This window comes from Lagopus muta, chromosome 2 (assembly GCF_023343835.1).
Source record: "Lagopus muta isolate bLagMut1 chromosome 2, bLagMut1 primary, whole genome shotgun sequence".
Lineage (NCBI taxonomy): Eukaryota > Metazoa > Chordata > Aves > Galliformes > Phasianidae > Lagopus > Lagopus muta.
In genome coordinates, this window is record NC_064434.1 from 91,262,603 (window position 1) to 91,289,125 (window position 26,523).

At 38.2% G+C, this 26,523-nt stretch overlaps 1 long non-coding RNA gene across 1 annotated transcript; it reads right to left on the minus strand.

Annotated features, from left to right (window-relative positions):
- Positions 1–2,598: 2,598 nt before the first annotated feature.
- LOC125689702 (uncharacterized) lies at positions 2,599–25,218 on the minus strand. The gene is made up of 4 exons (XR_007375398.1): positions 25,123–25,218; positions 6,266–6,497; positions 4,465–4,573; positions 2,599–2,763 (listed from the first exon to the last, which is right to left on the minus strand). It is a non-coding gene; the product is annotated as an uncharacterized LOC125689702 (long non-coding RNA).
- Positions 25,219–26,523: the final 1,305 nt, after the last annotated feature.

Here is a 26,523-nt window from a genome sequence, read left to right on the forward strand (position 1 = left end):
AGCCTCCTGTGTGCTGATATTTGGGAATTCTGAAGTCACTTGAATTCAAGAAATGGGTATATTCATGTCTTGAAGTTTCTATCCCTGAAATAAATAAATAAATAAATAAATAAATTGGTTCTGGGTTTGTTTGTCTCACTTCCCATTTAATTTAAACTGACTCAACTTGTGATCGCTTTGATCCGAAGTTATTTTCTATGACTAGTGCTTTACATAAAGTCATCACTGCTTACAAAAACAGTGTGGCTTTTGTGACTCTATCTTTTGACTTAAGCAGCATTTCCATTAATGCCCTTGGCTTAAGAATTAGGGATGAAATCCATGAGTCTATCCTTTGCTGTGGTCCTTTGTAATCTATAGCTCGGTTTCATGCAACGCATACTGCACTCTAGAATATGAGAGGTTTAGCTAGCACAGCGGGCATCTGTCTGCTGCCTGGCAGACGCAGCCATAGAAAGAATGCTAGTTCAGTTCTTCTCTGAAAGAGATAGCTTTCAAGTGGCAGCTAGATGCTTGTCTTGGCTACCTGATATCTAGGCTTTCACCCAATGGCTGACATCAGTTAGAACATGGAAACTGCAGATTCAAATATCAGTGTGTTCTTACGAAAGGCTTAGATCTGCCACCCACTTTTTCTCACTGGCCTGACAGAGCCTATTTGTTAACTCTGCAAGTCATAAAGAAAGGCCCACTTATTTTCACAAACCAACCATCATGCACTGAATGGTTAATGCTGTTCAGTCATATTCATGCAATTAAAAAATCACATTTGAGTGGTCCTTCATCATACCAAATAGAGCACATTATCACAGCACAAGTCACCAGTTGGTGCAGTAAAAGAAATGTCTTGCAAATTGCCACTTTAAAGTAAGGATGAAAGTTTTCCAAATTTGGAAGAAATTCTGCTCATAATTTTGTTGCATGCTGAATAAATCATCATATTAAAAATTCAGTTTAGGTTCTTTTTTTTTTAATGATAGTTTCTTTTCTCTGATTTAACTTTTGTGATTATGCCTTTAGCAAGCAATCTAAGCAACAATAAAAGGAAAAGTTTCTGGCTGCTGGATTTTATTAGACCAGTTTGCTGTACTGATGAGTTGTTAGACTATTTCTTAACACAAGAGAAACATCCCTGACATGCTTTTGGCCAAAGACAGCAAGCCAGCTCCTGAACCGGTATTTCTAGATGGGAGGTAATTTTCTCCTTTCTATTTCTCCATCTGGGCTGAACTGTAATTTAGAATACACCAACTTTGTCCAATTTTGGTGTTCTTTCAAAAGCCAATTATTGAGGATGTATAGTTTATACGCTGGAACAGAAGCAGTACAATTGTAAAAGACAGTACACATGAATTCATTAAAGCCCACAAATGTTACTGAAAAAAAATATTTTTAAATAATTAATGTGCTTAATATTATGTAAGAAATTAAAACAATCTTTTCATGTTTTGAAGCTAGAGAAAAACGTAAGGAAAGGGCCACTCTAGACACATTCTGCATGCAATGATATTACTAATTTTTTTTTGAACAAGTTTTCAATATGTAAGTGACCTGCACGTTGCTTTACAAGTTTTGGATTTATAAAATGACTAGTAAACACTGGACAGCAATGGCCATTTTTGATTGGCTGGCAGTGATGTCATGTATGTGCCAATATTTCTAACTAAAGTTACAGGTATGACCTTTTTACCTTGGAGTTTCCATACCAGAATAGCTATAAGGCACTCATGGTTAATAGATTTCTGAGGGATTATTGCACTCTTTGAATAGCTGAAGTCACAAGGCTTTTGGCTTGTGCCTCATACTGCACCTGAAGTGTGTGATAATCCCTCAGAAATGCGCTGCTTGTTGAATCTCATGGCTTAATTATAAACATTAACTGAAGTCAGCTACACATTAACTAGCTTGCCCAGATGTTCCTGTACCTGATGGATAGATGTGATGATTGATGAAAAGAAATCATGCAAGAAGTCTACTTCTGCTGAGTTCATTTGCCATGGAAAAAGAGAAGGAGAGCAAAGTAGTTGTACTACCCCCTAACAGGAGAAGTGAGACCTCTCAATTAAGGGATGCACAACAAATTTCATTTCAGTTTCTGCAGCTAGTGGAGGAATGTCTCAGTTTAAAAATCTTCCACTAACACAATGTCCTCCATCTGGAGTTCCCCTTAGTGAGGTTCATAGCTGTATCATTCCCTTCTGTGCAGCATTATACCTAGGATGCCTTGGAGACAAGTCCTTTTCCAAGGATTCTTTGTGGTCCAGAAGCCAGAATTTCGCCTCCCATCAAGGGAAATGTATCTCTTCTTTACAGTAATTAAATCTCATTTTCTGATAAATTCTCGTGCTTCAAATTATAAGCCAGATCCATTTTCTGAGGTTGAAAACAGGCATTTTTCTATAAGAATTTCAACACGGTATTGCCCATAAATGTTTCTTAAACCTACACAAAAGATTTGGAAGAAGGTTTTGAAGTGAACTACTATCCTGAATTTTATTAAATTTAATTTCTTTGTGTGACTTTCTGTATGTTCTGTCATTCCAGCAAAAGGCAAAAAAAAAAAAAGCATGTAAGGGCAAATAAGTTACTTGCCTTAGTGGAGTTTTCTTTCCCATGCACTATACTCCATTGCTTCTGTGTGAAAGGAAGTAGTACTGTCTGGTATTAAGAGATGAGTGGAAGAATCTGCAGAGTTCTGTTTTATTTTGTACACGGAGAATGGGTTACAAATAAAGATAGTTGTTGTAGTTTCTTCGGCATTAGCTGCAGTAGAAAGAATCAACGAATGATAATGCTAATAAATGAACAAGCAGGCATCTTCATATTTCTTTCTCATTCTGCAAGAAATCGTGGGAACCCTAACATCACCATATCCAATATCAGTGGGGAGTGATTAAATGAACTATGTCATTGCCATAACCACATGAAAGCGACCTGCTATTGCATTTTTAAGGTCATTTTAGCCTAAGAGTGTGTGTTGACCTCATGAACGTGCAAATGAGAGTCCACTTTTTCTGATGTTTGAATTTGTGGGATGACACACAGTTGGAGAAACTGTTGCACAGGACATTATGTGCCCTGAGCTGTTCATATCCCATGAAAATATATTTAGTGGAATGACCATAATCCCTTCTGTGAAGGAGCAGTAGGAGGAACAGTAAGAGGAAGAATCAGATAAATGGCTCAGAATGTCATTCTGATTCCAAATTTCATGTGATCCTGGGAGGGCAAGAGATAAGATTCCTTCCCAAGGATAGGCTGGGTCTCCACTCCATTACCGTAAACCAGGTTCTTCTTGCAGTGTCCTATGTTAGTCACATTAGCAAGCACCCAGCACTGTGATGGGAAGTCCCACTGAAGTACTTAGGTCCTTTTTAATTGGCATGCAATATATTAAGTATTATTCGAGTGGGAAACTTACATTTGTTTTATCTGCCACTCTTCCCTCCTACTCATGGGATATACAGCCAACACTGCCATTTCTCATTCTACAGTCAACAAACATCTCCACAGAGATGGTTCTGTTATCTCAGGGTATGGACAGAGAGCACTTAAATGTAGTTGAATCCTGACAGTGTTTATTTGCTGCTGGTGAGAAAAAGGAATCACATTATGATACTTTCTAAGTATCAGTTTTATTTTCCCTAAGAGCACTCAGACCTCTCCTGTTTCTTCTAAAGATATTGTACTTCTCGTACGCCAAAATGACAGTAGCAGTGAAAATACTCTTTGCTCTGTACACAATAAGCACTTCCATTTTCATTACCAGACAAACCCACTGACTAAAGCGAATTACCTTTGTTTTTCAAAATTCTGTCAAGAACATAAGAAATGACGTGCCAGACCAGCCCACAGATCCTGCCAGCTCAGTGCACTGTCTCCAAGAGTGATGGATAAGGGGATGTACAAGAAAATGCAAGAGAACAGGCAGGCATACAATTCATACTGCCTCAGGATACTCTCCAAGAAATTTGCGGCTCAGGGTCTTCCTGAGTTTTTCCAGCTTCACTACATCCTTTTCATGATGAGGAGACAATAACCACACATAATAGTTATGAGGGAGATAAAGCATAGTTTTATGTAGTGCCGTAATGACGGCTTATGCTGCCTTTTCTTTTCCTTCCTAATTATCCCTGGCCTTCAATTTGGCATTTGTTGTGTTTTGCTTCCTTCTTATCTCAGTATGTTGAGCTGGGTTTTTTTAGTCTTTTATACTTCTGTAAATTCATCTTCTGGTCAGTGGTTATCGTGAGTTCCTCTGCTAGATATTGCAGTCAGTCCTTGCTTCTATTTCCTTAGCAGTATAAACAAGCCTTGTCACCTTGGTGTTTGCCTACTTTTTCAGTATGCTTATGATCTCTGGGAGATGCCATTGATGAACATCCTTCTGTCCTGTGGAGTGCTTAAACATACAGGATTTTTGTGATCACATTTCTTATAAAACCACATTTCTCACACAGTTACCTGAGCGATCAGAAGGGGTGTAGCCAGGATCCTCCCCTTTCCAGACGTCATTTAAGAGTTGGCAGTGGAGGTAAGCGTATCTTGCTGGAGATTCCTGTGTACCTGAGACCTTCAAAATGTAAACAGATTCTTCTGTTTCTGTGCCCATTGCTGTTGCATTTGAACACGTCCTCACTTTCTGCAACATAGGACCTTGCTATTCTGCTGTCATTGCTGTGCTTTCCATTGCATTATGCAGCTCAAGCCCTTTCTAAACAAGAAGCCATCATATTGATATTCACCGTAGTCACATGGTGAATCTTCATTCATTTCTTGGCCTGAGCCATGAAGTATGGCAAATCAACAATTTACAAATATAAAACCTTTCTGTTCAAGGCATTGTTGTTGGGTTTTTTTTTTTTAATCAAAGTATCTTTTAGGAACATGTTACACCAATGCTATTTTTAGTGTGTACCTTTTTTCCCACACAGATTATCATTAGCACCAGAGAAAAAAAATTATACTCTGAAGATGGTTGGCAAGACCATGCCTGTAGTTCTGAAGTATTTGCTTAACTTGTGTACAGTTTTGACAACAGTTATCAGTAATCTGTTATTAGTAAAGTGATAGAAACCTGCTTCTTATTATTGTTTAGGCTTATTATACTTCTTTCATAGCATTTTTGAAAGTGTATCTTACATGCATTTTACAGACATCATAGAATTAATTCTTGTAGTAGTCATGTACAGTAATATGCATGAAGAATTAGACTCACAATTTATCAGTTATACTTAACTCTGTTTATCAAGGACAAGACTGTAGGAAGACTTTTGAGAGACACCTTTGAACAACCCTTCATATTTTTAGAATTCAAACCATTCTCTTACTCTTATCTCAATGGGAATCAGAGACAGAAGAATATTTTCTGATGCACCCTAGAAGAGGACTTCTATTGGTGACTGCTCAATGTCCCTGGCTATGTTTGCATTACTACATGGAACAAAGTTGTATTAAACTTGCAGAGGAACCAACTGATGGGAAGGAACCTGCATCAACACTATGTAAATTTCAGGAGGCACTTCAAACATTTTTACTTCAGGTTTGATCCAGTTTGTTCCCATGGAGTAAATACCCCTTAATAAATACCAAAGGCCAGTTGGAGCGACTAAAGAACTCCTTTAGTTTCCTTTTATCTTAAAGGAATCCAAGTCTACACCCTCCAAAACTGACTAGTGGTGTGAACTAGAGCGTTGCCAGTGAGGAAAATACACGCTCCTGAACTGAACTAAAATGTTATTGCAGATCTGCATCAAGCAAAGAAAACAAAGTTGTGACATATGGAAATGGCTTATTTCTGTTCGAGTGGGGGGAAAATGGGGAGATCTAGACATGGTAAAGGATTTTGAAGAAATTCTCTGAGATCTTCAGTACAACTGAAGTAGCTGGTAGCTACTCACAGCCAATTAGACCACAGATACAAAGCACCCAGAAGAATTTAGGCAATCTGGATATTATACAGGGAATTCATTCTGTTACTTTGATGTCTGGAAAAGCTCTTTTATGAGCCCATTATCTGGAAACAAATGCTAAGTGTAATACACTTAGAGCAAGGTGTAGGAAAAAAAATAACTTGGACTTTTCAAGATTTGCAAACATTGCAGCACACCACCTCTTTAAAGTCTTCCACACGTTTTTTTTTTTTTTTTTAAAGAGCAATGAAATAATGAATAAATAAACCCACCAACACATCATCAAAATTCTAGCAACACAATTTTTCTTTCAAATCCACTTGTCTAGTTTGTAATAAGATTCTAGGACTCACTGATTTCCCAACAAGCTGAAGTACTTCATCTTCCGAAGTGCACAGATGACATCTGAGAGTTGAGTTCCATCATGCTAATGGCTCCACAAACAGTGTCACCAAATCCTGTATGACAAATTTCTCTCTGGCTCGTGAGACAGATGCTGTATCATGTCAGCGGAAGGAGTTTTTGTTGACACGGCATCTCTAGAGACAGTGGTATATTTTCTTTCAGTATTTGAACACTCAGCAACTGGAATAGTGAAAAGGACAGAAAATCAGTCAGCATTGTTAAATCCCGATGACCTTTCTTTCCATCATTTTCTTTTATTTTTTATCTCTTTTTTTTTTTTGAAAGCTGCCTTTTATTGTACTTCCAGATTCTGTCTTGTAAAAAAGAAATTGAGTGGAGTCTTTGAAGGAAAAAATGTGAAAATACTGTTAGCTCCAATCACAATATACTTCTTTAGTCCATGATCCATTAGAACTAATTCTGTATTTTAAAAAGGAAAGAAAAAAAAAAACCTTGAACTTATTTTATATTTTGAGGTCCTTTTATTTTTAGTCTGAGTTCTACAGTAAGTGCATCAGCAAGCCACTTTTCATGCATTATTTTTATACCTTTGTTGTACTATTTCCATAAGCATGTTAGTTTTATAGTGGAGTTTCCACTCAAAGCTGTTAGTAAATCTTTCCACAGAAGGCAGGCCTGTATAAATGGCTATTCTTAAAGAAATGTTACACTAATTGTAGCCAGTAACAGTAAATGTGGGAAAGACCTGACTTTTGGTTATTGCTCTTGTATCAACTTTCCCATTCAGACTGGAGAAAAAGGATAATTGTCTTCCCCCAGCATCTACAATTTCACTGTGACAACAACTAGATGTGTACCTTTCAGGGAGAAACAAATAATGCATGGAGGAATGTATTTACTGTGGCCTTTTCAGGCATCATATACAGACTCTTGGGTAGGCTTTCAGGGTAGTATGACGTATTCCAGATAAACAGCAATTTATTGTAAAGTAAATGCATATTCAGTATGATATGTCTTGGGTTCCTAAAGTACTAATGTTTTTTCCATGATGTGTGAGGAACATTTCTGGTATTAGCTAACTCCTGCAAGGAAAGCCCATGTATGTGAGTGTCAGATCAACTGGGTTTTACAGTCACATGTCATATAAGACTCTAATTATGTACTTTGAATATAGGCAAACTCAACACTCTTTTAATCAATCCCACGGGTTCTGCTATTTCCATTACTTAGTTTCAATCCCTACTTAAAAATGGGTATGGAGGATTTGTTTCACATACTTAGTGAATCCCTAAGTGCACTGCTCCTGGAAGCACACACACACATTGAATCTGGATAGCTTATAATCATTCTAAACGAAAAGAGCAGAACAGTGGGATGACTGAGAAATTTTGACACAAAGCTGATTCAAGACCTATTCAAAAGAATCTGACTTCAGCTGAGAGATAAAGTGCTTTTATCTCATTCTCTTATTTTTGAACGAGCAGACAGAATCCATACAAAATCCTCCTCATGAGGCAGTGAGGAGTGTTTAAATATCTTCCAGCTCAGTACTCTTTCTGATCTTCTATTATCATATTGAGCCATAACTGTTCAAATACATTGGTATGCATCTGAGATATTAGCAAGCATTGTTCCCTGAGCAAAAGAAAGCTTTTGTAACTTCTACCAAAGTAATTGAAGGTTAAAGCATAGGTAGAAGCAGAGCTGATGGAACTCGCAGAACTATGGCCATAATTTGAGAGAATAGAAGGGAGAGATATATGCACATTTGATATCAGTGTGAGCAATCCTGACTTCTGAATTATACAGAGTGAAATATGCTGATTTCTTTGCGTTTTTTCCCTTCTGGTGATGATCTCCAGCTGTATATAAGGATTTAGGCCTGGGGAACTGCAATATGACTACAGTAAGGGTCACCACCTATTGTTGAGATAAGTAACCTTAAAGTATGCCCTTCCTAAATGCGAAACATGGTTTGAGTTTTGAAATAATCAGCTCTTGGGGTTGGGAGTCTGGCAATATGTTTTGATGTGGCTTTTTTCTTGCTCTTGAACGAATATGAAAATTTGATTTCATATATTTTGTGTCAGCTCTGGAAGTAGTTGTTCCTTAGCAACTGGTGATAGTTCGTTCATTTCTGACTGGATAGTGACACATTTCTAAGAGCATTTAAACAACCTCTTTACATTTCTCTCTTCAGTCTAAGATCTAATAGCTCATTACAGGCAACAGAAAGGATTATACTAGTTTGGTGCTTGCTATTTATTGATCTTTGAGTGGGAAACAGTGATATCCAGAAAGCATGTGGTGACTCCAGAGAAAACATCTGATTATTTGCATCCATCAGCTGATTATTATTATTTTCACGCTGCAATGCAGCTGATATTCCTCCTGAAAATACCAAGAAGTCTGCTTTTTGAAAAGCAAACACTGTAATATATTCTATAAACATAATGTAAGTTCTCATATAAAGTTACATTTTATAGGAAATTTTACTGGTCTTGTATCCATTAGCCAAAAATCTCAGGTGCTTAAGTTTGTGGAAAAATAAGCTACTGTCTGTTGAAGTTTCAATAAAACAGTCAAAAAAGTTGAAGTTAAAGAAAACTGACATAGAAAACTAACATTATTTTAAAGATTCAAAGGATTTTTTTCTTTTTCAGTTTATCTTAGGCACACTAGAACTCTGCAAGAGTTGACTACTTTCAAATATCCTAAATATCTTAAATATTAATTCTCACTTTGAATTTGAAGACGACCAGCAGCTAAGGTTAAGAAATTCGTTATTTCTGTATTCAAGATTGATTTTTTTATCACTGTTTCTATTTCCCAAAATTTTGTATTTATCTGTAAATACTTCTGATTTTAATCCTGGGCCAAAGTCCAATAGATTGGGACTGTGGATCATTGAGATCTAAAATAATATACTCATTTGGTGGATAAATGGCAGATATTTAAAATCAATTAATTATGAAAATAAATTAATTAATCCCTGCAATTGTTGCTTTGCTGATTACAAACCTGAATGAAATGATGAACTGAATACTATTACATCTCAAAGACTAGGCATGTGTGTTTGTGTCTGTCTTGTATGAATCACTCTCAATGACAGTGGTCTGAGAGTCTGAAGTACTGGTTTCGCCAAGAAAACATTACCATAGATATTAAATAGATCACTAGTGAGAATGTCATTGTTTTCTACCTTCTGCTTATGAATATTTCAGCAGTAGCCTGGTTGAACTAGACTGTTCACAATTGTCATTTAATGGTAGTCTTGCTATAATCCTGCATTTCTGTCCTAAGAAAATCTTCCTTTTTTAAAGAAACTTAAACCTCTAATAAAAAATATAAAACAAAACCAAAACAAGGCTCTAATAAAACTAATATAACAATTTTTAATTTATATCGGCAAAAATTTTTTTCTACATATTCCTCTATTACTAGAACTTCCCTGTCTTTCGATAACTTACAATAAAATGTTATTCTAGGGAATTATAAAATATAAAATCATTTTAAAATCACACACGTAAAATAAAGGAAATATATTTTAATGAGTCCTATCTCTGGGACTCATAAATATGTTTTTTTCATGTACGGGCTGATCAAAAGACCAGTCAAATTGATATAAAGGGTCCCAGAGATTTCTACAGATTTCAGATTGATCCCTTGCTAAGGTTAATTATGTGCTTTTTAATTCTGACAAGTCACATGTGGAGCTGGTTGGAAGCTCTACTAGTTCCTGTGAAAAATTTCAAGAAAGAACAATACATTAGAAAACCTGTTTATCCCTTCACAATGAAAGCACCTATTAACCCCAAACATAATGTTTTGGCTGTGTCTTTGGCAACAAAGAAAACAGTTCTGCCATTTCTAGGTATACCAACTAATATATAATGACAGGTAATTCATTTTAGAAATTCCTAACAGACTCGTGATCAACTTGTCAACATACAGAGATGAAAATAATCAAATCTATCATCTCTTCTTAAAATCATTATCTGCATTTCTATGCTCATAGTTGTTTGTGTTTGTTGTGGTGTTTTTCTTATTTCCAAATTTTTGTTGTTGTTGTTTATTTTCTCTTTTTACCTTTCTGGTTTTGGTACAGACAAATTTTCTCTTCTTTCTCCCTGTTTTTCAGTCCAGGAATATTGTCCTTTATGTCAAATTATAATGCACAATGATAAAAAATTTCAGATCTCATTTGTGGATTGGATGCTATGTTAAAAAATTAGAATAAACAAAGGAACCCCTCTACCTTCAAAACCTCCTGTCTTTCTACAGATGTAAAATATTTAGAACTTTATTCACAAGACCACGTTACTACAGAAATACAGCAAGTTGTTATGGGTAGTCAGTGCAGGCAAGCTATGAGGATCTTTAGAGTGCTTATTTTTAGAACTAAATATTGAAAAGATTTATCAGCCACAGACAGAGTCCAAAAAACATCTCGCCTTTATAAAGCACTCGTGCAAAGAACATCACAAGGTTACTTCTCTACACAATATGCTCCATTTGCAAACATATTGGTGTGTTTTTTTTTTTGTTTTTTTGTTTTTGTTTTTGTTTTTGTTTTTCTTTTTTTGTAATTGCTGACTATTTCAACTGAACCAGGCCTGGATATTAAGCTGAGTTCTTTCCTTATTATCTCTCAAAACCAGAAAATTCTGCAGACCAAAAAACTCCGACAGGACCCAACTCGTTTCCAGCTCATCACTGTCAATGCCAGTGGTTATGACGTAGATAGAACTTGCATATACAACAGTACAGTAGAGGAGGTAAAAGGAAATGGGATGTAAAAAAGCAGTGATGTTGCTGCCATACAGCATAACAGAATTTAGCTTACTGCTTCAGTTCTGAAAATAAAAGGAAAATAATAGGCCTCTTCAAAGGTCCCTTCCAATTCTGTGATTTTATGATTTATTAATACATCACACCAGGAAAGGCACAAAACTAATTCCTGTCTTCCCATGTGGCCATCAGTAGCACTACTTACCAGTGTTTTCCTAGAGGAAATGACTGTGCAGTAATTGTGATGCATAGTATTTTGGTACTTTTCGCCTTGCTTATATGCAAAGATTTATGATGGCAGTAGGAAAACTCCATAGTCTTAATAACAAGATTTTAAATGCTTAGAGAAATTTATGAAAAGTTTATCTTTCTTTTCTTCTCCCATATTACTTTAAAACTCTCTGCTCTGAAGTCTGTAAGGAAGGAAGCTCCAGATTGCACAGTGAGAGCGTCTGAGCAACCTGGAGGGTTAAAAGACTCTGACCTAATTAGTTGAACCATTTGAAGACTGACAAATTTGTACCAAAAACTAGGGCACTCAAAGTTTTTCTTGCATTTTCAAAGAAAAGGGATGTGTATGTTTCCACTGACTCATGAATAAGTCCGACTTTGGAAATGTATTTTAACTTAAAAAGAATCATGTCAAACCACCAAGAACATTCAAAATCAAATCCACTACCTTCCATAAGTGCCATATTTTCCACCTCTGGAGAAGACCTGCTTCCTAGAAAAAGAAATGATGACATCCAGTGGCCTCTTACCGCAGTAAGCTGTGCACTTGTGTGCTATATTCTTTGATTTACCTGTCCAGGCACTGAAGCAGAAAATACTCATTGAGCAGACCATATACAACCTTTCAGCGTAGTTTAAATTACAGATGTGGTCCTATTGCAAATGGTCAAGTTTGTATATAAGCCACCTCATCTGTATACCTTGCCCACTAGCCTGGCTTACAAAAGGCCATAAATTCTGGGTTTTTTTTTTCTATTAAGAAGCTCAAAGTAATTATTTGGAAGAATAGTCAGAATATTTATTGGAACATTTGGTCAGAATATTGCTGAGGAACTATCCTTAATGTCCAAATAGTGTAAGTAAATTATGTATATTTATATAGCATGAATTCTGAAGTATATGTGTATATAATACATAGTTTATATATTTGTCTGTAAAAAAGGATAGGGTCAGAAATCCTTCAAGTCTTAGTGTTCATAAATGCACAGTTATATGATGTAAATATGTATTTGTACCTGTATTTTGACCTGTTTATCAATTCCTCACAATTGACACATTCTCTTCATTTAGAAATCTGTTCAATTGTTCACAGAATGGGCTTAATCACACATAGGCTCTGGCCCATGTTTGAATGGGGTGGATATTTAACGTCACACCTCAGAGTCTACACTTTGTCCTTAGTATGGCTCTTGGTGCTTCCTGTAACTGCTCACTTCAAAATTAAGGCTTGTGTCATTCATTAAAACAGTTTTCCATATTTGTCTAACATTTCTGACTCAGAATTGTCAGTATTTCCATTCTACTGTTACTATTAGAGGCATTGCTATTGTAGCAACACTTGGAAACCTGACTCCAGGACCAGTTCCTATTGTGCCAGGTGCTGTCCATGCACTGAATAGAAGTTGGTTCCCACTCCAGGTTTTTAAGCCTGTTAAGTGCTTTGAGCTGTAAAGCATTGAGTGGATATAAAATATTGCAGCCCATTTACAAAATTTGTTTAAAAAGATAATCGGGTTCTAAAGTGATTTGCTCTAACAAATGTGTTATATATATATAATATATATAAAAAAAATTGCACTGTAGTCCCCTGTGATTTTGTAAGGATATGTGCTACATTTAATTCTCACTTATACTAAAGCCAGTTTGCGTTGCTTTTACAATAAAAAGCTTAACATAAATGTGAAACTGGACTCAGGGGATACATTCTTTTCCTGTTGCTACGGCCAATGACAGGGCAGGAAAGGGATGGATACTTGGAGCAATTAATTCTCCTCAGGCATGTGAAAGAGCCCAGAGATGAAAGAGTGCATCTCCCGCTGATGGTTCCTGCAAGTTGTACTACCCCCTCTCTTCTCATCACCACTATTTTCTGAATGCTGTGATCCTCCCTAGGTGTCCTACTGCGGGTATTTCAGTGTTTCCAAGTTGAAATCAGACATCTTCATCTGTTCAATCTGAACTATATGAAATTATCCCTTTTTAAGAACATCTGGAGACACTGGGAGATTTTCTCAGAATTCCTTTTCTTTTCAACAACACTTAAATAATCATGCATGAAGTCATAAACATCCAAGGACTTACAGATTTCATTGTTCTCAACTCAGTTATTAGAGCATAGAAGACAATAATGGATTGACCCAGTGATCCATCTACTCTGCTTTCCTATTTCTGCTAGAAGTGTATGGCTATATAGAGAAGATAGTACGGTGCTTTCGCAGTACATCTACTTGTTTTCTATCAGCCTGGAAATTATGATTTTTTGAGCTTGAGGCTGTACGTTGGTGTCCTCCATGACACTCCTTCTTAGGAATTTGTCTAATGATTTTTTTTTTAAATTTTGGTAAGTACTGCATTGTGTAGCAAAGCATTTCACTGTTTAGTCACATGCAGTCTGAACATACAGTTACATAGGGGCTTATTACTCATTTTAGAACTTGCTACCTGACCTTTTTGGAGAGAGAGTGAATTACCATTCCCTGCTGCTTTGGAGATATGCCCCCTATACTCCTTCCCCATTGCTGCAGCTCAGATCTCTGGTTTACACTGAAGTCACTGAGAATAAAGCCAGACAGAGAGACTTGACAACTCGCATAAGGACTGCTTCATTTAGACAGGATAAAGAAATCAGACGTGTTTTGGAAATAGTTATTGCATTTTAGATGGAAATTAAACTAGATATCAAATCTGTCAAGTATGTTACTATAAATATGAAACATTAAAGAAAAAAAAAAACAAAACACCACAATACCTATTCATTACGTTGTCAGTGCATTGAAAAGCATTTACAGAATCAACAAGGATTTGAGTAGATCACTCCTCACGTTTCACTTGCTCTTTACGTTGTTCTCAAGCAGTGAAGCAGTCACTGGTGATGCCATGGCTCTCATAAAGATGACCACAAGGCAGAGGAGGAACATGGCTGCCTAACCACTTAAAATATTATCTATTTGGGACTCCATCCCTAACCCCCAAGTGTAGAATAGCTTGAGCATTAGGTATTTTTAATTTGTTATAACTTGTGAGCAATTGGCTAAGTTGGCAAATGCAAAGAGGCCGGGACTGTATCACAGTCTAATAAAAGCCCTAATAAAAGTTTTAAACTAGTTCACACATCTGCAGTCTGATGAGGGGCATTACATAATATCTGCTGTTTCTGCCATGCTCCCCACTATCCCCCTGGCTGATGGAGGGGGAAAAGTGTTCCTATGATGTCCCCCAGGCATTTTTATGGCCTCCTCTGAACCACCTCCATCTTCAGACAGCCCCCTCGAGAATTTATGAGAGGGATATGGGTAATTCTCTGAAGTGCCTATAATTTTCACTTCTTGAGATTCTTTGTATGTACTATAACCTACCCTTCAGTCCGCAGATCCCTTCAAAGGGAGATAAAAATACATGTCTGGTATTTTTATACCCTGGATAAAAATAATCAAGCTGGTCTTCTGCATCCAGCCAGTGTTTAAAAGCATTTGTTCCTTCAAGTGCTATCTTCAAGTGGTGAAGTCCACAAAGATAAAGTCCACAATTAATTTCCAAGATCTGAAAATTGAGACATTTAAGACATTCACATCCAGAAGCACAGGGAACTCTTAGTAGCTCTGAGTTCATTAGAAGATGAAGCTAACACAGCTAACAGTGTTGGCCATCCTTCTTTCTGCATGCATTGGTGCAATATGGGCAGTGGGATTTATGGTGAGACTGCATGACATTTTGTTCAGTAAATGATAAGTTGGGTGTTCAGACCCTGCCCAGCAGAGGAAATTTTCCAATGGTTGGAGACCACAGCAAACAATATAAAGCTACAGTTTCTGTTTTAGATATGGTTACCTGCTACATTATGCAACCCTCAGGCTTATACCTCACTACATTTCTTTTGATTCACAGGGACTGTATTTCCAACAGCACAAAAGATACTGAAAAACTGTGCTACAAAAACCACCTGAATGCCCTTTGCTGTGCAGAGCTTGCAGAACTCCAAGACATTTTAAAGATGTGCAAGCTGCCTTTCTTCCTCTATTCTTTCCACTGAAAGGAAGTCATCACAGTAAAATGCTGAGGGGCCAGGGGGAAACAACGTCTGGCAGGGGCTGGTAGAAATTCACTTTGAACTCTGATGAAGAACATTTCCACTCTGTTTATTACTAAATCCACTGGCCATAGATGATCCAAGGCTCATAAACCCAGGTATGATGGAGCTCCCCAGAGAACAGTTGGAGGGAGAGACTCCATTCGCATATGTATGTGCGTGTTTGCATTATTTCTCTCTTTCATTCTGGCTGTGAGAAAAGTAGTGATCAGATGACAAAAATCATTCTGCGCTCTCAGAAAATTAATGATACACAGCAGCTACTCTCAGAATTAAGAGGAAAGTGCTCATTAAAATCTCAACCTCACCTCTTTCTAGAGAGCTCCAAAAACAGGGGGAAAAAAAAAGAAAGTGCCTCCTGTACGTTTTAGAACTGTTTTGAGGATTATGACAGACGTTTAAGCAAATTTATTTCGGAAAGGAAAATCTGTCTTACATCACATAGTAACTCCCAACAGCCAAAATGAGGATGAAGTAGAAGCCCTAATGTTGTTGGTTTTGTTGTTGTTGTTTTTTGCTGTGTTTTTATTTACTTTTTTTTTTTTTTTTCCTTTGTCAGCTTTGATTTCCTAATTTACATGAAGAATTCCATGTATTATCTCCTCATGACATTCTTGGGTCAAATCATTTACAGTCCTAGGTGAGAATGATCATTTTCAGTTCACCATTTTATTAACAGGAGCTGAAAGATCCAACAGAGAAGGACTGACAGACATACCTAAATTGGGCATTAGACGAATATTCAAAACTCTGACACTAAAAACCCCTGCTTCTCTGTAGAAATATTTAAGCATCATTGATGCATTTATTTTTTATATTTCTCAAACATTGGTCTGAAGAAACAGAACAGCACATTCCCTGGGAAAAGAGAGAAGCCATATTTCCTAAGGGCTTCTTGGGGGTGCACTCTCCACTGGTTAAACGTAGCAGAGCTGAGGGGGCATGAACTGGGCCCCAGGCCACCTGTGCCCTCTGAAGCCAAACAAAGCAGCTGCAGGAGAAGCTCCTCTGCATGATCCATCAAAGTCGCATAGACGCAGATCATGCTGACTTTGGAAATAAGTGGGAGCTTAGCACAAGTCTCCTGTATCCCTGGGAATACTGTAGCCCCTAGATGTTATTTAAGAGCAAAGCATGACTGCTTCAGCTCTGAAATGACTGACAACATTCCTTGCAGGTGAGGACATGCTGAGTTGCTCTTTGGCACCAAAGCTTTAGAAAAAAAAACTGAATTAAGGCAAAGACCAGTCCTCTGAGCTTTCTACTGGGATGAATATACTGAGAAGTCCCTTACTTGACTTGCAGGCTGTTTCAGAGTGACACTAGAGCATATGGACTATTACTAAAGCTCACAGCACAGGCTGTTCAGAGATACTGATGCATCTTTAAAACTGATAGCACCTGAAATGGTTAGTTAGATCTGGTGGGATAAAAACACTCAAGGAAAAAAAAGGCTAATTTTAAAGGGATTTAAATACATGCACTTGCTTTTAATTAAAAATGAACTCCTGAATCAAAGAGCAAACTTTCTTTAAAGTTCAGAATTGGTGTGACTGAAACATAGAATATCTATCAAATTGCTGCCTTTTTCTCAACCACAGGATAGGGAAAAGGCAGTAAAGAAAATCTTCGCAAGTGTTTTCTTCAGTCAACTTTGATTTAGATTTATAAGGGCCTGAAAAATGAAAGACAAACTTATCTTCCTTCCCAAACTTTTTAATCCTGTTTGATTTTGCATTATATCATGAAAGAATAAAAGCCATTCAGTAGCATTTTAGTCAAACAGCTCTGTCTAGGTATACAAAAATAAGAATCAACATGTTTCTTGGAATACGTTAGATCTTCATTGCTGACTGTGAAACAAAGCTGCGAGGACTTTGGAGCACAGGTCTTTAAAGGAGAGGCTTAGGAAACTGGGATCATTCATTCCGGAGAAAAGAATGCTCAGGGGAGATCTTACTGCTCCCTAAAATACCTGAAAGGAGGCTGTGGCAAGGTGGAAGTCAATCTTCTCCTGAGTAGCAGCTACAGGACAAGAGGGAATCACACACACAGAATCACACAGAATCACAAGGTTGGAAACGACCTGCAAGATCATCCAGTCCAACCACCCTCCCATTCCTATCAGTGCCACAAGCTACTAAACCATCTCTCGTAGCTCCTCATCCAGGCGCCTCTTGAACACTGCCAGGGATGGCGACTCCACCACCTCCCTGGGCAGCCATTCCAGTGCCTGACCACCCTCTGAGAGAAAAAGTTTCTCCTAATATCCAACCTAAACCTCCTCTGGTACAACTTCTTGCCATTTCCTTGGGTCCTACTATTTGCCTGGGAGAAGAGGCCAGACCCTTTTGCACCACAACCTCCCTTCAGGAAGTTGTAGAGTGCGATGAGGTCTCCCCTGAGCCTCCTCTTCTCCAGACGAATAGGCTTAGTGTATAAAATTAAGCATGTGCACAGGAGTGAGGTTTTTGTCAATACTAATATTTTTGGTCTGGATGGGAGGTGCACCAAATCTAAGCCTACTTTTCCCTGATGCTTACTTTTGTTTTCAGCCTTGACTCTCTGTTTCCGCTTCCTTAAGCCTGCATTTGTTTCCACAGACAACTGCAGGGAGCTGTACTCACACAGAAAATCCTGATGGGCCCTTTGAGAAAGGCAGGCACAGGGCATGGGACATGCTCCTGCAGTAAGGACACACAGGTCAGATAGTGGGTCACCACTAAAGAAAGAAAACTGAGCCTGCTGAGTGATTTGAAAGAACAATTAGAACTTTCTGACCTCGAGTCTCAAGTAAACAAAGAAAAATCCCTTGATATGCTGAAACTTAGGAGAGGATATTTCCAAAAAGATATATTTCACAATGCCAGTATTCATAGGATTTCCTGTTGGTCAGATTTATGTCACTGTAAACTCATCACCTAAATTTTCTGGCTTTGCTTTTCAGTTATCAGACATGTACATTGCACTGATGAGACAGCTCAGGGTTGTGCCTGCAAATGGAGGCATTAGACAACTCCAATTAGAGTGTGATAATGCAGCCAAGCTCGCTAGCCTTTGCTAAAGGGTCAGTCTTTCCCCTGCACCAACAGCAATACATGGTTTAGTGGGGAAATATTGGTAATATGTGGACAGTTGAACCTGATTATCTTGGAGATTTTTTCCAACCGCAGCTATTCTATGACTCTGACTTCTGCTATACCTTCTTACTCATAAATAACTATTCCCTCTTAATCATTTTTTATCTGAGCTGTTGGTACTACCCAGGGAGCAGGAGGGTAGATATCCCTTCCTGAGAGGACATAGCATTCCAATGTTTTATCTTAACCTTCAGCTGAAAGATAATAATGCCAATTGCTCAGCTAATGGGAGAGATAAAGACGAACTCTTGGTTTCGGTCAAGAAGGTGGCTGGGAAATAATGCACTGACTGCTCACAAGCAAGCTTCTGCCACTGGGTCTGAACTTACTGATATCACGAAACATAGGGTCTTATTTAGGCAGCCCTGCAAAGGATGTAAACTCATATTTAATTACTTGTTTATATTGCGAATACAACTAAAGATGGTACTTAAGCTGCAGGTGGTACAAAGATGAATGGATATGCACTTAAAACAAAAGATTAGATTCCATTGCTTTTAAGAATTCTGGCTTTAAATTGTCACGGAGGATACATAGAGGATATTAGAAAATATTTTCTATGCTCCTGGAGGAAAAAATTAACTGCTTAACATAGGAGTTTTTGTGCTTCATGCTTTTTTCTTAAGAAAAAAAATTAAAATCCTTTCAATAAGCATATTATATTATACAAAAACAGTTTTAGAGAAGAATGATTTTACGTAACAGTGTTTTTTCCTTGAATTCTGAGTAGTTTGCTCTTAAAAACAGAAGGAGTCTTTGCTGAAAATATACCTCAAATTTCTGAGGAGAAGACCCAGTTTTTCCTATTTTCCCTTACAGTGCTTGAATCTAGAACCTACCTGCTTGAATCACTAGAATCTACTACTGCTTTATTTCAGTTTGTCAATTTAGTACCAGGAATATCTGCAAATCTTGGAAAGTAATAATTCTTCCATATAAAGTAAGAAGATACAACCTGCAGATGTTTCAGACTCACTCAAAAAAATCAGAACATAGATTTAATTCTTCTGTAACATGTTTTCCTTCAATTTCTTATGGCTTGTGTATTTAAACTACTCACATCTTTAAGTTAAGAGACTGCCTGAGAGAAGAGACAGACCTAGATGAATTTAACACAGAAGGAAGAGGTATAAGAGAGTATAGGACTACGTGCCATGCAAAATAAATAAATAAATAAATAAATAAATAAATAAATAAATAAATAAATAAAAAGAACAAGGTAATCGATACTGAGTGCCCTAGCGGCCTTGTTAACCTCCTTTTAAAAGAAGAATTAAATACTTGTGGAATTGCTCAGGATGGAAAAGACCTTAAAGATCATCAAGTCCAACCACAGCCTAACCAAACTACCCTAACAACCTTCCAGTAAACCTTGTCCCTTGAGCACCACATCCAAATGTTTTTAAACATATACAGGGATGGTGAATCAAACACCTCCTCAGGGAGCCTATTCCAGTGCTTAACTTCTTTTTGTAAAGAAGTTTTTCCTGATATCCAACATAAACTTATCCTGGTGCAACTTAAGGCCATTTCCCCTCGTCCTTTCACCAGTGAGACGGGATCAGCCCCGCTCTTGATGTAATCACCTTTCAGATACTGGAAGAGAGCAATAAGGTCTCCTCTCATCCTCCTTTTCCCCAGACTAAACAGCCCCAATTCCTTCAGTTGCTCTTCATAGGACAAAGTCTTCAAGCCTCCACAAGCTTTGTTGTCCTGCTACAGTTCCTCAATGTCCTTTCTGTACTGAGGTGCCCAAAACTGAACACAGTACTCGAGGTGAGACCTCACCAGTGCCAAGTACAGGGACAAGATTACTTCCCTAGTTCTGCTCACTACATCATTCCTGATACAAGCCAAGATGCCGTTGGTCTTCCTGGCCACCTCGCACTGCTCATATGGACTTGGGCTCATATTCAGCCAACTGTCCATCAGTACACCAATGTCCTTTTCCATCAGGCAGCTTTCCAGACACTCCTCCCCAGGCCTATAGAGTTGCCTGGGGTTGTTGTGACCAAAATGCAGGACCTGACACTTGGCCCTATCAATACTCATACAGTTAACCTTTGGTCATCAATCCAGTCTATCCAGGTCCCTCTGTAGTGCCTTTCTCCCCTCAGGCAGATCAACACACCATCCCCACTTGGTGTCATCTGCAAACTTACTGAGGGTGCACTTAATGTCCTCATGAATATCATTAATGAAGATGTTAAAAAGAAGCAGCCCCAGTACCAAGCTCTGGGGGACAGCACTTGTGGCCAGCCACCAAGCGGATTTAAATCCATTGTCCTCAACACTTTGGGCCTGGCCATCCCGCCAGCATTTCACTCAGCAGGACATAAAGCAGAGACAAGATGCTGAGATGCGCTGCACTGTACTACAGAACTCAGACAGATCCACTAAGTTGGAGCCCAGCAGCACCAACAGGTACACTATGACCACGGCCAAGTCAGATGACACAAGAAGGAATCAGGAGCCCTCTACCCACTCCACCATAGTGGACATCTGCAGTAACGTCAGCAAGCTCCCACCTTGGGTACCTAAGAGGCTCAGTGGGTGAGAGGCGGGATCCAGCACCACTGTCTCCATTGCCATGTCACGGGTCCCCACCAGGTTCAAGAGGAGGAGAAAGCATCCCTTCCCCACAGCCCTGCATGAGATAAGCTGTGGTGCAAGAGTGCATGGAAATCCACCACTGGAAAGGACATGCTGCTACCACTGCTACAGGAGGCACTGAAACCTCACCAGCTAGAACGCGAGTCTCACACACATGACACAATAGAAACTCAGCTGTGCAAGGCTTTGTCTGACATCGTGCTTGAGGCAAAAGTTGGAATCTACACTGCCTTTGGCATTCACAGTCTGTGCAATGATTATGGGAAGAACATATACAACTACCTCAGATCCTGAGATGAGACAAGCAATCAAGATCCAGTGTCTAGCAAGGCCAGGAGATTACTGGGACTGTGTGTGCAATGCTGACTGATTGTAAAATGCATCTAAAATTCAAGCTCTTTCAAGAAACACTGTATTTATCTGTTGCAATTATTTATTGCTTTCTACAGAACAATGCTCAGACAAAAAACAAAGACTAGAAGAAAGTCTCTATTAAAATCCTCTTGAGGTTCAGAAGCATGTAGCCAGGTTCTTACATTTTCAAATTCCAGTATTGTACATCCCAAAGTCCAGCCAGGTCTGAATGCAGATGAGCCAAAATACTGTAAGATTCATTTCAAATGTGGCTGGAGCTAACAGAAGCTTGATACGGAAAGAAAATCTCAAGAAAACCATATTGCTTGAGATTTATCAACAATTTTGTAGATCCCAGATGTTTTAATGATTTATGCAAACTAAGATATTTGAGGGCTTATCCAGAATCAATTCCGAGACTTTCAAAATTTGTCTGTCACTTGTCTCAATGGCCCACTGAACCTGACATAATGGAGTAAGCCTGGTTTCCTTTAAAATATGGAATGGTTGATGAAGCCAACGGAAGAGCCAAGAGGGACAGAATAAGCGCTCAGATCTGTTCTTCGACCAGAGACCTAGGCAGATCTCTGCTTGTCTGTAGAGGCAACCCATGCACAACATAAATACAAACCTGGGCAAGGCTGGGATGCGTGCATGTCCAGCTTCCACCCATTTTATTCTTGAGGTGGAAACCTGCTGGGGAGTTGAGGAAAAACAGCAATTGTACCTGTATATTCCTTGCCAGAGATTTCTATTTTTTGTTTTTAAATAACCTTCTTGTTCTCTTATTCTATGTATGTAATAATGGCAATATTCTATGGCAATAATGACATTGATCACAAAAATACAGTAGCTTTCCTCTGGATGATTTCCTCAAAGAGGTAGCACAGTGGAGGGGGGGGGGGGGGGGGGGGGGGGAAGAAATATGCTGTAAAAGTTATTATCAAAGTTCCTTTACCACTTTAAAATGTGGAAATCCTTGTTCTTCTGGCATTACTATGGAACAATTTCAAGAACAAAACATATTCAATATTTCACACAGAGCGACTTCCATCAGACTTCGAGGGAAGTTAATAAATCAACAGAAACCACTTAAACGAGCATTTTCATGGGTCCGGTGGAATTCTAAGCAAATAACAAGTTTGTAAGAATGAAAAGTCACATACTGTACACACAATCATGTTCAAAGGAGAGTAAAAGATGCTTAAGTGTTAGTATTTTATGTAGCCTTCACTCTCAGTAGTAATTGCAAGCCATTAAAAAGAATGTTAAACTGTAGCTGTTAGCACTGGCACGGCCCCAAGTAAACACTGAACCCTCACAGAAGGGGGTTAATTGCTACGAGAAGAGGTAATTTATTAAGAAACACTGAAACTCTGTATATACCCAAAAACCAGGCTGCACTGCAGAAATCTTGTGTTAATGTTACATCTGATAATCAGATTTTTCCTACACCACACTTTAGAGTCTCAGTCTATTCAGAAAGCTGAAAAACCAGCAAGTTTTTATAAGAGCCAAGTCAAAAATCTTTATCTGGTGCCCTTCAGTCTGCCTCTTCCCTTCTTTTCCTAAACCTAGGAAGTCTGTTGCCCGCTGAAACAAGCTCCCTGGGGAGAAAAGTTAGTTTGACAATCAGGCAGAGCATGTGGGAGTCCTGCTTCTTCCTTCTACTTCGCCTGGCGTACTGTGCTAGAGCACCATGAGTCCTGCATATGTCCAACAACCTTTACTGAGATTGATAACTATCAATGTTAGGGATCTTCTTTGAAGTTCCTTATATCCCAAGTCTTGATAGGGCAAATGCAAGAGGGTATCAATCAGTGCTTTTCATCATCTTCTTACTAACTGTTCTTTAAATTGCTGTTGGGAAAAACACCATTTGGTTGGATGAAAAACACCAGGAATCCTACATTCAAATTTCCATGTACCGCTGTACACCCTTCTTCCAGAGAGGGTTATAAGCCTTGGTCAGCAGCACTCCATTAAGAAAAGCCACCAGGAATGTCTACAAGTACAGAGACCTTACCCTACCCCTAAGCTGAGAGAAAGGATATCAGCTGACAATCTTTTTCTTAGTCTGCCATACAGATGTCTCCTACATATTTGGCCTTGAAGTTGTACATGAAAGCTGAGCAGAATACATGGCAGAGTTGCATAGTTTGGAAAAGCTAAACTTCTTTATTTGGTTTTTAGAAATTTTGTCTTTATGAAATTTTATTAGCAACCCATTGAGGTCACCGGGAATTCTTCCATGGTGCTCAGCAGGATTTGGATCAGGACCATGAACTAAAATATCCTGAAATCCATTTTTTAGAGCCCAAGTAAACCAAAAACAGACTTCTGAAACTTCTCACATTCTACATTTTGCCTCCCACAGGAAGGTAGCACAAAAGTAGGAAACAAAGAAGCTGTTGGGGCAAGGTCTTCTGTCACAGTAACTGCAGTTCCCAAGTATTCCTCTTAACCTTCAGAGAAAATTGGCAGCGTTACAGCCGTCCAAATTACTTTTATTAATCTGAAATGAAGGGGCAGCCTAACACCCAGAAGTGATTCGTAATTGTACCCGTATACCATATGCCGTTACATTGGGTGGGGACATTTTTGGTTTTTTATATAAAAAATACAAGTAATTCTATTTATTTGACATTGTGCCTCGTTAAGAGTTAATGCACTGATAATGCAAAAATAAAAAATAATGCACTAATGGCTATAGATTTGGTTTGAAGTTCTTCATTTCTGCATTTCTGTAGGTGCACATCCCAGTTCTGTATCTTGTTTTACCATGCATTTCTGAGAGCAAGTGATTCACATTAGTATATCATTGGTGTCAATTAAAGGAACAAAAAAAAAAAAAAAAAAAAAAAAAAAAAAAAAAAGCGCCTTAGTACTTACTTGGAGTTTTTTCCAAAAGTTCTAATGTTGGATTCTCATATAATAAGTTAAAGTCAAGCTTTAGTCTGGAGAAAGTAAGTTTCGAATTTGTATACAGTACTTTATTCAGTTCCGACTGGTGGTTCATAGGACTTGACAAGGATTTTGTGTACTAAATTCAAGCAGCTTAAGTTATATTAAGGTTAAATTACAACACTAAATAGAAGTCCTTATCACCTTTAGACTTCTTTTCATGGTTTGACTATTCTCTTCAATTCACTTTCCAAGCACACTTGTTTATTCACCATTTTTAGTTGTTCAAATAGAAGAGCTTAAGTCTTAAAAGCACTGTTCAAGATTTTGTCATCAAACTGTATCAAAAATATTATTCTAATCCTTCCTTTTCCATTGAACTGTCAGCCAAGAAGATATCACGTAAATATAAGTAATGCCAAAGTAAAGGTTGGAGTTATATCAGCAGAAGTGCTAGATTTTCAGTGAGTTGGAAGTAAAAGCACATAGTTTATTTGAAAATAGCTATTAGGCTGTACCTGGAATACATCCCTACACAGATCAACTCAGAAAAGCTCTAAGAATAGTTTTAACAACACCATGTAATGATATAATATGATGATGGAAAGTACAGCAAAAGTAGCAGGGTGGCACAATCCTAAGCTGCAGTGAATGAAAACAAGCACACATGCAGCAGAAAAAAACGAAAAAACAAACAAACAAACAAAAAACCCATACTACTTACATTTTGAAGGCCTCAAGTATTCAGAGATCTCCAACAAGATACCCTCACCTTCACTGCCAACCCTTAAATGAGGTACTGGAGAGGGGCGGATCCTGGCTCCCTTCTGGTCATTCAGGTACATTGCATGCACCTGAGCTCCCTTTGACTGGTGCTGCCATCCCACCAGATGCTCAATCACTGGCTCAGGCAGTGACAGAATTTCTGCTCCACACCACATAAGTTCATAGGTTTCTCCAAACAAACAAAATATATTTCACATGAATTCAAGGGCATCTCTGGAAATTTGTTGAACGTTCAAAGTTCCCTTGAATTTTTTCTAATACATTACAGAAAATTCTGAACTTCAAACCTATCTATTTATCTATGTTTCCACACAGTATTTTGTAACATATGGTAGTATTAATAAGGCTTATTCTATCCTGACTGGTCCCTCTTAGGTATGCTTGCTGCTGGGGCAACTATTAAAATTTGTTGTTGGTATGCCACTCCCAGGGTGTATTATGCAGCTTGCAAAGAAAGGGAGACTGAAGTGCTCCTCCATCCAAGCAGGAGCCTAGCTATGGAATCCTTGCCTTTTCACTGCAATGTTTCTGAAAAAGCAAGTTAGCAAATTGGTTAACAAGTTGCATGGAAAATTTCAGCTCAACGCAACAAAGCCTTAACATTCCTCTCAACTGCAATGCAGTCTGACAGGAATTTTTCACTACAAATTATGATATTTCTGCAAAATAATTATTTATTATGGTAGATTCTGATTTTATACAGACATGATAAGAAGCTCTCATTTTAGTTGCCTGGCAGTTCTTTTCTTGTGTCTGCTCAGAGAGGTTTGAATGTCAATGTATTCTGATATACTGTGTCTACTTAACATAGACATGAATTGCTGAATAAGCAACACAGAAATAACAAATTAATCTCCTAAGCACCCTTCTCTTCAGCAATACCATATTGCATATCATCTGCGAGTATGGTCTCCAAAAGACTATATTGCCACGTATATAGAAGCTACTATAAAATCTACAACTTCAGTACTCTGTAGAGTGTATCCTTTATCTTGTAAAGGCTGTTCAGACCAGATGAATCAAGATGGCATAGAACAGGTATATGCAATGAAAGTTAGCAGGTTACTAGATACCATACAGATGAGTACAAAGACAAGAAGCAAAAATACAGCATATTTTATTTAGAGGATCTAAGGAATGGGAAAGAAGCAGTTTTACTGGTATAGATGTTTTGTACCATAAACTTGAACCTCTGTTGAAGGAGGTGTTCAGAGCTGCAGTTTGATTTAATTCCACCTCTAGCATGTTTGCATGAACTTAAGGGCTTCACACTGTAGCTCACATTTCTTGGCACACCTGTTGCTAATATACATACATACATTTATATCAATGTGGTAGG